General features: G+C 46.4%; 1 protein-coding gene across 1 annotated transcript in view; it reads right to left on the bottom strand.

The window, feature by feature from the left end:
- Positions 1-13,028, bottom strand: part of NWD1 (NACHT and WD repeat domain containing 1) — an 81,517-nt gene extending 68,489 nt beyond the window's left edge. Inside the window, exons 1-2 of the mRNA XM_026500448.4 lie at positions 12,929-13,028; positions 12,129-12,174 (exon numbers count right to left, since the gene is read on the bottom strand). The gene's annotated coding sequence lies outside the window, so the exon portion shown is untranslated. The remainder of the gene's footprint in view (positions 1-12,128; positions 12,175-12,928) is intronic.
- Between the last annotated feature and the right edge of the window lie 1,616 nt (positions 13,029-14,644).

Raw genomic sequence — 14,644 nt, 5'->3', positions numbered from 1 at the left:
ATGGTATCGTGGTAACGTTTTTTTTAAAAGAGTGTCTTTATCTTTTAGAGATGCATAATAAAATATTTATAGAATAATAAGGTTTCTAGAATGACTGGGATTTGCTTTGGAATAATAATCCCAGACGGCAAGGTTCATTATACAATTCTGCCCACTAAAGTGTTTCAAATTCTCTTCAGTGGAAGTGTAATATATTCTTCCAACCCTGCTCTTAGGGAATAGTTACAAAGATCATTACGTGTTGGGAAGGGGCTGAGCCCTAGGCGAGGGGATTTCCACACCTCTGCCTAACTATCATTCCCATTTTACAGGAGAGGAACCCTGAGCCAGGGAGGTGTTAATAACCAAATGAAACCCTTAGTTTGGAAGGAGGTGCCTGGGCTGAGGATGAGCGGGGAAGCAGCGCCCCCTGCAGGTCAGCGCAGGAGCTCCCGCGTGAACGGGCAGAAACCGCTAGAGTGCAGGACAGAGTGGGAGGGGGAAGCAGGAGAGGGGCTGGCCGGCCTGGTGTGCCACATTTTGGAGGGAGGGCACACACAAAAACCCTGCAACAAAAATAAATAATAATTTTTTTCATTTTTATGGTGATACAAGTGTAATGTTTTAAGACAATATTTAGAAAAATTAAAATCAATGCAGAGAAATCCACAATGAATGAACTACCACCATTTTACATGCAATGAGGCAAGTGAGGTAAGTATACACATGCTGGGGTGGATCTCGTTTTCATTAAAATCTTGATGTTTTGTTCAGGCACGGGTTTTTTTGTGCGGATTTTGGTTTTTAGAAAATATTACTTTAAAATATTATTTACCTGTAAATCAAAACCACAATGAGATAGCATCTCACACCTACTAGGATGCCAATAATCAAAAAAGTAGAAAATAAGTATTGGCAAGGATGTGGAGGAATTAGAACCCTTGTGCACCGCTGGTGGGAACGTAAAGTGATGTGCCCGCTTTGGAAAACAGCTTGGCGCCTCCTTGGAAAGTGAAACGTAGAATTACCGTATGATGGGGCTACTCCATTCCTAGGTACACACCCCCAGAGAACTGGAAACAGGTGTTCAAACAAACCTGTACAAGGATGTTCAGAGCAGCACTAATCAAAATAGCCAGACGTGGAAACAACCCAAATGTCCATTGACTGGTAAACGGATAAACAAAATATGATCAATCCGTACAATGAAATGTTACCCAGCCTTAGAAAGTCAGGAAGCGCTGACATACGCTACAATGTGGAAAGAACCTAGAAGACATTGCGCTGAGTGAGAGAAGCCAGTCACAAAGGGCCACAGAGTGTACGATTGCATTGATAGAAAACGTCTGGAAGGCAAATCTGTGGAGACAGGAAGCAGACTGGAGGTTTCCAGGGGCTGGGGGAGGGGGGAGGGGGAGTGACCTGTCCCGGGACAGGGTTTCCTCTGGGGCCATGGAAATGTTCTGGAACTAGACAGAGGTGACAGTTGTGAATGTACAAAATGCCACCCAATTATGCACTTTAAACTTACTTCTTTTAAGATTTTATTGTTAAGTAATCTCTACACCCAATGTGGGGCTTGAACACCCCAAGATCAAGAGTCGCACGCTTTACCCACTGAGCCAGCCAGGCACGCCTAAGATTATTTATTTTATGTTATATGAATTTTACCTCAATTTAAAAAATGGATTTATTTATTTTGTATTTTGTATTTTTTAAAAATGGATTCAAATAGGAAGCAAATACTTATCTGGTCGTCACTGGTGTTTTGGGTACCCCCGCAAGTATTTTGCCCCAGGCGAGTGCCTCTCCCCAGTCCTGGCCCAGCTCACAACTCCTTCTAGGTGTGGCCACTGTCATCATTCCTAGGTTACAGATGGGGAAACTGAGACCCCTGGTCACACAGCTAGTAACTGTGTGTAGTAACTGCATAGTAACTGGAGTGGTGTATGAAACCAGATCCTGTATCATCCGTACTTTGAATTACAGAAGGGTCCAGAATGACTGCCCAGTGGAAACCGGCCATTGGCCTCATTTTTGCCCACTGGTTCCATCAGTTTTTTGGGGTTACAGACCACACTTCAACATCCTTGATAAAAGCTCTGGACCCTCTCCTAGAACAAGACATGTACGCACAATTTTGCTTACAGTCCCAAGAAGTCTGTGGAACCTCTAATTCCTCCTGTCCTTGACTGGAACTGGGCCAATGAGATCTTGGTTAAGAAGCTCAAAGTCAGACAAATACTCTGAGATTCAACCACTTAAGAAGAACCAAACGCATAATTTGTTACTAAAGAGACACTCACCTGCAGGTAGAAGAGACATATGCCGAGAACAGCTGTCACTTCCTGAGTGTTTACACGTGCGGAATAGACTGGTCATAGTGGCTGCCTCTGGGATGGGGGGTTGTCGGTGAGAGGAGAGAAGTCTCTCTCTCTCTCTTTTTCTCTTTATGCATTTCTCTTAGTTTGCATGTTTGACAACCAGACTGTATTCTTTTTATACTTAAAAAAAATCTGAGTGGCACTGGAGTGGCTCAGTTGGTTGAGCGCCTGCCTTCCGCTCAGGTCGTGATCCTAGGGTCCTGCGATCGAGCCCCGCAGCAGACTCCCTGCTCAGCGGGGAGCCCGCTTCTCCCTCTCCCGCTGCTCCCCCTACTTGTGCTCTCTCTCTGTCAAATACATAAATAAAATCTTTTTAAAAATCTGAAAGATGCACAAATAAAAGTCGTTGCTTTTACAGGGCTTGGAAAACAGTGCATGCCTTCAGGAAACAGTCTAGGATGTTCAGTGGGGACATTTATGTGACAGTCCAATAGCACGTGCCCGTCTGCGGGTCCAGACAGAACCGGCCTCCTCACTCACTTACCTACTTGGAACTTGGTTCCAGGTCCATGGTTCAGGGAGAGGTTCCTCTTGGCATTTTGTCTAATGGGTGTATCCGTTTGCTGAAACTACCATAACAAAGTACCACACCCTGGGGGGCTTCAACAACAGAAATGGATCGTCTCACAGATCTGGAGACCAGAAGTCTGATAGCAAGGTGGCGGGAGTGTTGCTTCTCTCTGAGGGTTGTGAGGGAGGATCTGTTCCAGGCCTCTCTCCTGGGCTTGCAGCTGGCTGTCTTCTCCCTGTGTCTCCGTGTCGTCGGCCCCTATGCAAGTCTGGATGTCCTAATTCCCTTTTCTTACAGGGACAACCATCACATTGGGTTAGAGCCAACACTAATGACATCTTGAACTTGATCACCTCTTTAAAGGCCCTCTCTCCAAATAAGGTCACATTCTGCAGTACCGAGGGTTAGGACTCCATCCTGTGAACTTTGGGGGACCCAATTCAACCCACAACAGTGGGTTTTGCTCACATATGGTTGTTAAAGTGTGAAGTTGGATATGGGCCCCAATGGCTCCACGTTGGGATATATTTATGGCCACCATATCAGTGAACAAAACCTTCACTACTGGGGTGCCTGGGTGGCGCAGTCGTTAAGTGTCTGCCTTCAGCTCAGGGCGTGATCCCGGCGTTATGGGATCGAGCCCCACATCGGGCTCCTCCGCTGGGAGCCTGCTTCTTCCTCTCCCACTCCCCCTGCTTGTGTTCCTTCTCTCGCTGGCTGTCTCTCTCTGTCAAATTAATAAATAAAATCTTTAAAAAAAAAAACAAAAAAACCCCTTCACTACTGCCCACCACATCCCACCTGGACCTAGAATTCCCAGTGAAAGGGACATGCCATCTTCAGGGAAACCCAGAGATCCTTCCAAGAGATAACCGCTATGAACAGTCCTTGTATTATACACACATAAACACATGTAGGGAAAAAGTTTTTTCTGTTTTGACCAAACTGAAATCATACCATACGCTCCCTTTGGCACCTTGCTTTTGTCACATAATAGTGTAACACGGACGCCTTTTCATGGCGGTCTCCTGGAGATCTAGTTCAGTCATTTTAATGGCTGGATACCATTCTATTGAGTGGATGGGCTGTAATTTATTGATCCAGTCTCTCCTGTCTGAGCCCTGAGGCCTAAGAATCAGGGGCCTGAAGGTGTAAGTCCAGATCTGAGTCCGAAAGCTCGAGAACCAGGAGCGTTGCTGCCCAAGGGCAGGAGATGTATGTCTCAGCTCCAGCAGAGAGAGAGAATTTGTCTTTCCTCTTTTTTGTTCTATCAGAGCCCTTGATGGATTGGAGGATGCCCACCGGCACTGGGGATGGCCATCTGTTTCACTCAGTTCATCAATTCAGATGCTAATCTCTTAGCATTAGATACCATCCCAGACAGAGCTGGAAATCATATTTGAGAAGCTGACTGGGCATCCCTTAGCCCAGTCAAGTTGACACCTAAAATTAACCATCACAGTGATGGCATTTGGAAATAGGGCTTTTGGGAGGTGATTAGGTTTAAATTATTGGGTCAAGAGGATGGGCCCACCCTGTTAAGCTCTGTCTGAGTCCTCATACGAAGAGGAGGACAGAGCGGAGAAGCCATGTGAGGACGCAGCAAGAAGGCGGCTGTCTACAAGCCAAGAATCAGGCCCTGACAAGACACCAAATCTGCCAGCACCTTGATCTTGGACTTCCAGCTTCCATGCTGCGAGAATAAATGTCTGTTGTTTAAGCTGCCCAGCCTCTGGTATTTTGTTGTAGTGGCCCGAGCAGACCGAGACACGGAGCTTGCTGCATACCAGGTCTCTCATGGTGGAGCCCAGACCGGGCCTGGGGGATTGGATTCCTGGGGCTGTTGTAACACAGTTCCACGAAAGAGGCGGCTTAAAACAACAGAGGTGGCTTCTCTCCCAGTTCTGGAGGCCAGAAGTTGCAGTCAAGTTGTCAGCAGGGCCGCACTCCCCCAGAAGGTTCTAGACGAGGCTCCTTCCAGGCCTCTTCCAGGTTTTGGTGCTGGCTGTCCTCGGCGTTCCTTAGCTCTCTTGTCACACGGTCTCCTCCTCATATCTCAGTGCAACTTTTTCTCTTCCTGTAAAGTCACCAGTCATATTGGGTTAGGGCCCAAACTGGTGTTCTCACCTTAACTCGATGACACCTGCCAATAACCTATCTCTAAATAATGTCGCATTCGTAAGTGCTGGAGATTGGGGCTTCAACATCCCTTTTAGGAGGACACAATTTACCCCATAATGGGCGAGTGCATGTCTTTCAGATATTTTGTGTGACAAAACGGGAGGTACCCAGAAAGCCCTTCTACTGAGAGCTAACTTCAGTGGTCATCTCCAGGAGAAGCCCTTGAAGGAAGGCTGGGCTCTGTTTTCAGGGAACATCATTTTCATTGGAAATGTCTGACCAACCATGATTCAGACTTGGCTGTTTGGCGACATTTACTCAAAAATGAACAAAATGAGCCTGTCACTCCAAGGAAAACAACTCAGTTCTGTCGCCAATGATAAAATTCAAGCTTTCAAGGGAAAATAAGAATTTTGGAAAACCTGCATCTGCTGCTATGAGCGGGACTGCTTTCTAACACTCAAAGAGAGGCTTTTCTGATAATATGGGCAGCGATTTTAATGACTGACATTCTGATATTGAAACGTGACAAGCTCTGTATCACCAGATCTAATATTTTCCAAATGACCAATGCATGATGTTACAATCAATGTAGGAGATCCATTCAGAGTGCAAGACAGATGGATAGCTTTTAATGCAACCAAGTGTTGGGGGTTGCATGGTGGCTCCCAGAAAGTTATACTCAGGTCCTAATCCCTAGAAACTGCAAGTGTGATCTTATCTGGAAAAGTCTTTGCAGATGTGATTGAGTTAAGGATCTCAAGATGAGATTCTTTTGGATTACCAGATGGGCCCTAAACCCAAAGACCAGTGTCTGTATAAGAGTGGGAAGAGAAGAAGGCACAAACAGAGAGGAGCAGAAGGCTATGGCACAGTGAAGGCAGAGATTGGACTGATGGAACAAGAGGAAGCTGGAAGAAGTGAAGAAGGATCTTCCCCTAGAGAGGATGGCACGTGCAAATGCCCCGGGGGTGAGGGAACGTGCTGTATTCTAGGAATTGCAAATAGTTTGGTGAGGTTCAATATTAGATATAATGAATTCAGATATAAACTATGAATAATGAAATATAATGAAATATATGAAATTTATATAATGAAATATGAATTCAGATATAAACTATGAAAATATGAAACTAATAATACAGTATATGTTAACTAAATAGAATTTAAGTTAAAAAATTTTTAAAAACTATAAGAAATAATAAGATGGATACCCATGTATCCACCACCTCGTGAAGTTTTTCTATAAAGGGCCAAATAGTAAATATTTTCAGCTTTTCAGTTCAGACAGGCTCTGGTTCCGCTATTCAGCTCTGCCACTGTAACTCGAAAGCAGCCGTAGACGATACCTAAACAAATGGGCATGAATGTGTGCCAGTAAGACTATTTCTGGACACTGAAATTTGAATTTCATATAATTTTCACATACCATGAAATAGTCTTCCTTTTCTCCCGCCCCCCCCACAACTATTTAAAAAAAGATGTGAATCCATTCTTAGCTCTGGGGTCGTACAAAATCAGGCAACCTTGATCTAGCTTAAGAAAGAGAATATTTCCAGTATTTGAAAGCTCCCTGCACCCCTCCTCGTTGTCTGTCTCCCTCTCCTGACAAAGGGCAGCCTTGGTATTGCTTGTGCTCACAGTCTCTCAGCTTATGTGATGATTTTACCATAAAAATACGTATCCTGAAATAATATATCATTAGGTTTGTATGTTTTTGGCTTTCATGTAAAGGAGAACAATGCCACAAGTATTCTGATGCAACTTGCTTTTTACATTCAATATGTTTTTGAGATTTGTCCCTGCTCTGGTTTGCTCATTTTTATTGCTGTATGGTATTCTGTCACATGAAAAGCAATTTGTTCATCCTCCTGCTGTCAATGGAATTTGCATTTGTTTCTAATGTTTTTTTCATTAGAATTTTCTGGAACATTCTGGAAGGGTTTGAGTCAAAGTTGGAGGTGGTCAGACTGATGGGTTAGAAAAGGAATCCCCCCAACCCCCAAGCTATTTGTCAGGCAGGCCTCAGTTATAATAAGAAGCAATGGTTTGTGGCTCGGATGGATGGACAGATGGAGAAACAGGCTGAGGTATTCATGGGGAGAAACAGTACTCACGGGTGTGGCAGGCAGCCTCTAAGATAGCCCCTGGTGACCTCCCCCTCCCTGAGGCACTTTTTTTTCTTTTTAAGATTTTATCTATTTATTTGAGAGAGAGAGAGAGGGAAAACAAAGGAGGGGAGGTGTGAAGGGAGAGGGAGAAGTAGACTCCCCGCTGAGCAGGGAGCCCCACGCTGAGCTCCATCCGAGGACCCTGAGGTCATGACCTGGGCCAAAGGCAGACGCTTAACTGACTGAGCCACTGAGGCACCCCTGCCTGAGGCACACTTCCATGGTAGCCTTCTCCCACACTGCCCCAGCGTTAGTCCATGTGACCAGTAGAATATGGCAGGAGTGGCGGGATGTCACTTTGAGGATTAGGTCATAAAAGACTGTGGTCTCCATCTGGGGCGCTCTCTTGAATGCCTGTGTTCTCCTTGGGTGTCTCCCCTGGGAGAAGCAGCTGGCACTTGGTGAGTGGTGCTGTGGTGAGGACTGCAACCTGCGTCCATCAGCCAACGAAGAGCCGAGGCCTGGAAGAGCTGGGGGAGGGATCTGGAGGGCCATTCTCTGTCTGTAGTCCGGTTTGTAGTGACTGCTTCTCTGAGAGAGACTGAGCTGAACCCGCCCAGCTGAGCCACTCTGGGATTCCTGATGTTCGGAAGCCATGTGAGATAATAAATGTTTGTGGTTTTAAGCAGCTACAATTTGGGGTGTTTTCTTATGCAGCAACAGCTGACTGATACAGAAGTTAAACCTTTCCGCTCCTGGTCTAGGCCCTGATAGGATGCCCTGCTTCTCCTGGTCCGAGTCTGTCTGCCTTATTCCCACAAAAACTCTTTAATGACCATTTCCTATCATTTTTCGGCAGCAGAGACACACTCTTGGGGGCTCTCAGGTGACCCACAGACGGGATGATAAAGGTGAGGCTCTAGACACAATCACAGGGAGGGACTGGCCAGCCAGGAGGGACTCTACAATACCTGGTGGAGCAGGGGCCTGCAGATGTCTTCTCGACCGGTCCAGCCAGAGAGTCCTCAGATAAGTGTTTTCTATACATTCGCACATCCCAGCCACGCTGTGGTCTCTGTCTGGAATGCTTTTCCCAACATCTTTTGATCCTCCCCGTGTATTTTAAGGCCCCAGATGAATCTCTCTCCTCCAGGAAGCCCTCCTTGACTCTCCATGACCCCTCTGAATCTCCCCACGGCACTTCCTTCTGTCTCTCAGGGAACTCCTTGAGAGTCAAGCTCGGGCCTTTGCATCTCTGTGGCCCTGGGGCACAGCACAGGGACAGGCACACTGAGCGTTGGCAAGCGTTTGTTGAATGAATTCGTGCCTACTTTGATGTTATAGACTCAATATGTATACACCCCTGGCCCCCAAACTACATATGTTGAAATCCTAATTCCCAGCGTGATGCTATTTGGAGGCGGGGCCTTTGGGAGGTGATTAAGGTTAGATTAGATGGGGAGAGGAGAGCCCTCATGAGGGATTAATGCCCTCATACAAAGAGAAGCAGACACAGGATCTCTCTCTCTGCGTCCCCCTGTGTGAGGATACAAGGAGAAGGTGGGTGTCCACGAATGAGGAAGAGAGCCCTCACCAGACAGCAGATCTGTCAGCACCTTGATCTTGAACTTCCCAGCCTCCAGAACTCTGAGTGATGTCTGCTGTGAAGCCCCCAGTCTATGGTAATTTGTTGTAGCAGCTTGAACTAAGACACCTGATGATGGTCTGCTTTTACCGAGAAAACGTGGACTCTTGAGGGATGGTCAGATGTCTATTGGTGGCGTGACACAGAGTTCGATACAGCCCTCTCAGCTGTACCTAGTTAATTGTACTGTTCATTTCTTGTATGAATTATCAGGTTTTTAGATTTAGAAACCATCTTAAAAATCATCTAGTCCAGGGGTGCCTGGGTGGCTCAGTGGGTTAAGCATCTGCCCTTTGGCTCAGGTCTTGATCCCAGGGTACTGGGATCAAGTCCCGCATTGAGCCCCGCGTCGGGCTCCCTGCTCAGTGGAGAGTCAGCGTCTCCCTCTTCCTCTCCCTCTGTGATCTCTCTCGCTCTCTCTCTCTCTCTCTCTCAAAAAAAAAAAAAAAAAAAAGCAAACCAAAAAAACCCATCTAGTCCAGGGGTTGGAGAACTTTTCCTGCAAAGAATCGGATAGTCAGTATTTTCAACTGCGCGGGCCAGGTAGTCTCTGCTGTAATGACTCAACTCTGCTGTTGTAGCTTAAGAGATGCCAGCAACGGTATATAAACAAATTAGTGTGTCTGTGTGCCAATAAAACCGTATTTATAAGCACAGGCAGTTCGCCAGGTTTGGCCTGTAGGCCATAGTTTACCTACCTTTGACCTAATCCAACATTTTCATTTAACTAGGAGGGGTTTGCCCAGGGTCACGTGGGAAGTTAGGAGCAAAACCAGAACTCATTCTCAGGCCTGCCAACATCCTACCTGGCCGCCTTCGCTTTGACCTCTTGGCTGGCTGTTACGGGCTCAGTTCAACTCTCATTTCCTCCACTAATTGAGCTGGGACTTTTTCCCAGACGCCTCTGGGCAGATACCAACCAGAAAGGGCAATGTAAATGCGCTTATAAGCACCTGTGTCTGCGGTAACTGGATGATTGCCTTATCTTCTGAGAGTTGGAGACTGCTACACTCCTCCCACGCGTGTATCTTAGGCTTCCCTAAAGAGACTCAGAGAGGTGAAGTGTAAAGGGAAAAGCATAGGATTTGGAATGAGATACACCTGGGTCCTAAATCCGCCCCACTGTGAGCTGTGTATGACTGCTGGCAGGTCACTTTGCCACGGAGCCTAAACGTTTTCCTATAAAATGGGAGGAACAACCCACCTCAAAGACAGACCGCTTGTAAAATATCTGCTTTTGTGCTTGGCATGTTGTGAGCACTTAATAGGAATTCCTAGGTGCAGTCGTGGCCCGGATTTGCTTACGGCAGAGTGGGCGGCTTCCGGGGTGGTCCCTGTGGATCCCCCACTCCTGGTACTCATGCTTTTGTATAAGCTCTATCCTTGAGTGTAGAGGACTTGGGATTTGCTTTTAATGAACAGAATATGAAAAAGGGAATTAGAATGTGGCTCCTTAGACAGTTAAATATACAATCATCCCACATGATCCAGAAATTCCCACTTCTTGGTACATATCTCAGTATATATCCAAAAGAATCACAAGGAAACTTTTTAGATGATAGAAATGTTCTCTATCTTGATGATGGTGGTGATTACATGGGCGTTTACATTTGTCGAAACTGGGTGAATGGCACGGGGTGTGATGGAGGGGAAGGTGATGGGATGTTACTTCCAAGATTAGGTTGTAGAAACCTATGACACAGAAATTCTTCTCCGAGCTTTATAACCCAAAGAACTGAAAAGAGGTGTTCAAACAAATGTTTATAGCAGCGCTATCTGCAATGACCCCAAAGTGGAAATAACCCAAATCTCCAACAATGAACAAAAGGATGAACAACAGGTCATAGATGCATATAATGGAACATTATTCAGCCATAGGAAGGAATGGAGCTCCGACACATGTGAAATGTGGAGGAAGTTAAAAATCGTGATGCTGAGTGAAAGAAGTCAGATGCTGAAGGTCATAGAGTGTGTGATTCCATGTATATGAAATGTCCGCAACACGTAAAATCCAGAGACACAGAAAGCGGATTCGTGGTTGCCAGGGGCTGGCGGTGGGGGATGGGGGGTGACTGCTATGGGCACGGGGTTACTTTTGGGGTGATGGAAAGGTCTCGGAATCAAGTAGAAGTGATGGTTATACAACATCGTGGACGCACTAAATGCCACTGAATTGTTCACTTCAAAATGGTTAGTTTTACGTTATGTAAATTTCACCATAATTAAAACAAAACAAAACAAAACCAAACAAAAAACCTCTATGACTTCCGTTTTTCGAACAGGAAGAAACTTCTTGCTGGCTTTGATAAAGGAAGTTGCCGGGTTGGAGAGGCCCCCGTGGCGGGGAATTGAGGGCAGCTGCCTGCCTACAGCTGGTGAAAACCTGAGGCTCCCCGTCCAACATGCCACAAGAAACAAAATTCTGCCAACAACCGTGTGAGATCGGGAAATAGATCCTCCCAGGACGAGATCTCTCCACTCTTGTCGATCCTTACAATGGCCCACTGTGGAGACGATGGTTGAATTTCAAGAGGTAAAGTCACCTGCTCCAGGTCACATTGTTGATGGGTTTACCTGAGCCCAAGGCTCTGCTCATACCCCTAGCTCTGTGACTCCTGTGGCTAACATCTTTAAGAGGCACAAACAGCCAAGGTACAGTTGTTCGCTTGATAAATATATTTTTTTGATTCCTCCTTCCCTTTCTTTGGTAGGGAGTGCAGAGAGCATCACTTAATGGTTAAAAGAAGACTGCAGATTTCTCCCTACAGGAGAAGACTGTAATATACCCTGCACTGTTGGGCTGGAATTGGAAGTTTCCTTTCCTTTTCTTTCTTTCTTTCTTTCTTTCTTTCTTTCTTTCTTTCTTTCTTTCTTTCTTTCTTTCTTTCTTTCTTTCAGATTTTATTTATTTATTTGTCAGAGAGAGAGAGTGCGAGGATGTGAGTGCACAAGCAGGGCAAGTGGCAGGCAGAGGGAGAAGCAGATTCCCCGCTGAGCAAGGAGCCCAATACGGAACGTGATCCCAGGATCCTGGGATCATGGCCTGAGCCAAAGGCAGACCCTTAACTGACTGAGCACCAAGGCGTCCCTGGAACTGGAAGTTTCTATGCAAACTCATGGCTGATGATAGATATATATAACTGAATACAGATATGTGTGTATCATATTCATACGGACCCAGAGGCTCTGCTTCCTCCCCACCTTTCCTGCTTCAGCAACCTTCCTCTCAATTGAAAGCAGGGTCTTCAAGAGACAGTTGCACACCCATGGTCACAGCAGCATTTTTCATAATAGCCAAAAGATAGAAACAACCCGAGTGTCTGTTGATGAAGGGATAAGCAAAACGTGGCATAGCTATACAATGGAATAATATTTACCCTTATGAAGGAAGGAAATCCTGACGCAGGCTACACACAGATGAACCTGGAAGACATTGTGCTGAGTGGAAATAAAGCCAGTCACAAAACGACAAACACTATATGATCCCACTTACATGAGGCACCGAGAAGAGTCAAATCCATAGAGACAGAATATAGAATGGCAGGGGGCTGGGGGGAGGGACTGTGGAGTTTGTGTTCCATGGGGAGAGAATGTCAGTGTGGGAAGATGAGAAAGTTCTAGAGAGGGATGGTGGTGGTTGTACAAGGTTGTACATCAGTGCATCGTACTTAATCTCACTGAACCATGCATAAAAAATGGTTAAGACAGAAAATTTTATGTTGTGTATTTTACCATAATTATAGTAATAATGATAATGATAGTGATGATGATAAAAGAACATTTCTTTCAATCCAGGACGGAGGAAGCTACTGAGCATGACTCCTGCAGCTATAATTAGGCTGGACTTGAGAGCCTGGTCTTCAGAGTTCTTACACCTACAGGGGCGGCAGGGTCAGCCTGCCCTGCCAATCATCTCCCAGGCAGACGGTGGCCTCCCCACCCCCTTCCCAAAATAGGGGAGGCTATTTTGGTACAATCTGTTCTCTCATAAAATGAGATCCTAGAACATCCATCGGTGCCCCCGGGCGGAGAGCCGGCTTATCACCCACACCCACCAGGTACTAGATGAGCCCCAGCAGAAGTGCTCCGAGGAATCTGACTCCGGACACTCCCGCTAGTCATCCTGAGAGGAAACTGAGGCTCAGAGAAGGGGAGTTACTCCCCCAACGCCACGCACCTGGCAGGCGAAAAGCCAGGATGTGAACAGGTCCGAGAAGCTTCGCAGCCTCTTCTGCTTTTCCTCGCCTTTTTAGATGAAGCTGGAATTCTCAGCATACATTTCTGGAAGTTTTGACAAAGACACTCAGCTGTGGACTGCCCACCACGATCAAGATACAGAACCGTCCTATCCCCCCACCCCCTTCTCCTGGCCCCTTGGGAGGCAGTCTCTCCCCCTCCCAGTGCCCGGCCCTGGAACCACAGATCAGTTTTCTGTCCCTATAATTTTGCTTTTCTGAAAATATCCTCTAATCAGAGCACACAGGATGTAGTCCGAGTCCGGCGGCGCTCGTGGGGCAAATGCCTCTGAGACGCATGCGCGGGGCTGTGCGAATCAGCCGCTTGGTCCTTTTCACCGCTGAGCACTAGTCCGTCGTGTGATGGGACCCTTGGGCGAGCTTCAGCCACTCACCAGCTGCTGGACATTTGGGATGCCTCCACTTTTTGGTGATTCCCCCAAACAGCTGCTTTGAACATTTCTTGCGTGAGCACGAGTCTGTATCTCACTGCGGAATGGGATTGCTGCGTCATTCGGCAGAGAGAGACCCCCCCCCAGCTGTTTTCTACCTGCCGTCTGTGAGCGCTGCGGTTGCTCCGTGTCCTTACCAGCACCCGGCTTCGTGAGCTATTCTTATTGTAAACATTCGAGACAGTATCCTATTAACTTGCTATGGCGGCCATAAGGACAGCTGAGTGGCTTTTTTGCAGAAATTTCTTTTCTTACAATTCTGGCAGCTAGGAGTCCAAGCCAAAGGTATTGGCGGTTCTTCATTGCTTGTAGATGACCATCTTCTCCCTGGGCCCTCATAGGGTCTTTGCTCTGCTCATGTGTGTGTCCTATTTTATTTTATTTCTAAAAGACATTTTATCTATTTGAGAGAGAGAGATTGACAGAGAGAGCACAAGCAGGGAGGAGGAGAAGCAGGCTCCCCACTGAGCAGGGAGCCCTATCCCAGGGCTCGATTCCAGGATGTTGGGATCATGACCTGAACTGAAGGCCACGCCCAACTGACTGAGCCACCCAGGCGCCCCTGTCTGTTCAAATCTTTTGCCCAATTTTTAATGGATTTTTTTCTTAAGTGAAAAAAAAATTTTTTTTACATTTTTATTGATATATAATTGACATACAATAAACTGCACTTTTTTTTTTTAAGTAGGCTCCACGCCCAACGTGGGGCTTGAACTCACAACCCTGAGATTACCAGTGGTGTGTTCTACCGGCTGAGCCAGCCAGGTGCTCCTAAAATATGTAATTTGATCAGTCGTGGTGTGCATGTAGACCTGTGAAACCACCACTACAGTCAGGATAGTTAAGACTTCCATCGCCCAGTTTCTATGTGCTTCTTCGCCATCCCTCCCACCCACCCCGCCAAGCATCTATTGATCGGCCTATTACTATAAATTAATTTGCCTTTTCCAGAATGGGCTCATAGAGTATGTATCCTTCTTTATATGGTTTCCCCCACCCGTTGTAATGCATCTGAAGCTCGCTGATGTTGTCCCATGCTGGTTCCTTTTGCTAATGGAATCGCTGAGCACGATTTCACTGGATGGAGCAGTTACTCACTCACCCCCTCACTTTTTTTTTTTTTAAGATTTTATTTATTTATTTGACAGAGAGAGACAGCGAGAGAGGGAACACAAGCAGGGGGAGTGGGAGAGGGAGAAGCAGGCT

The sequence above is a fragment of the Ursus arctos genome, unplaced genomic scaffold, assembly GCF_023065955.2.
Source record: "Ursus arctos isolate Adak ecotype North America unplaced genomic scaffold, UrsArc2.0 scaffold_14, whole genome shotgun sequence".
NCBI classification, from domain to species: Eukaryota; Metazoa; Chordata; class Mammalia; order Carnivora; family Ursidae; genus Ursus; species Ursus arctos.
The sequence above is the reverse complement of the archived record's forward strand: the minus strand, read 5'-3'. Positions and strand labels throughout refer to the sequence as shown.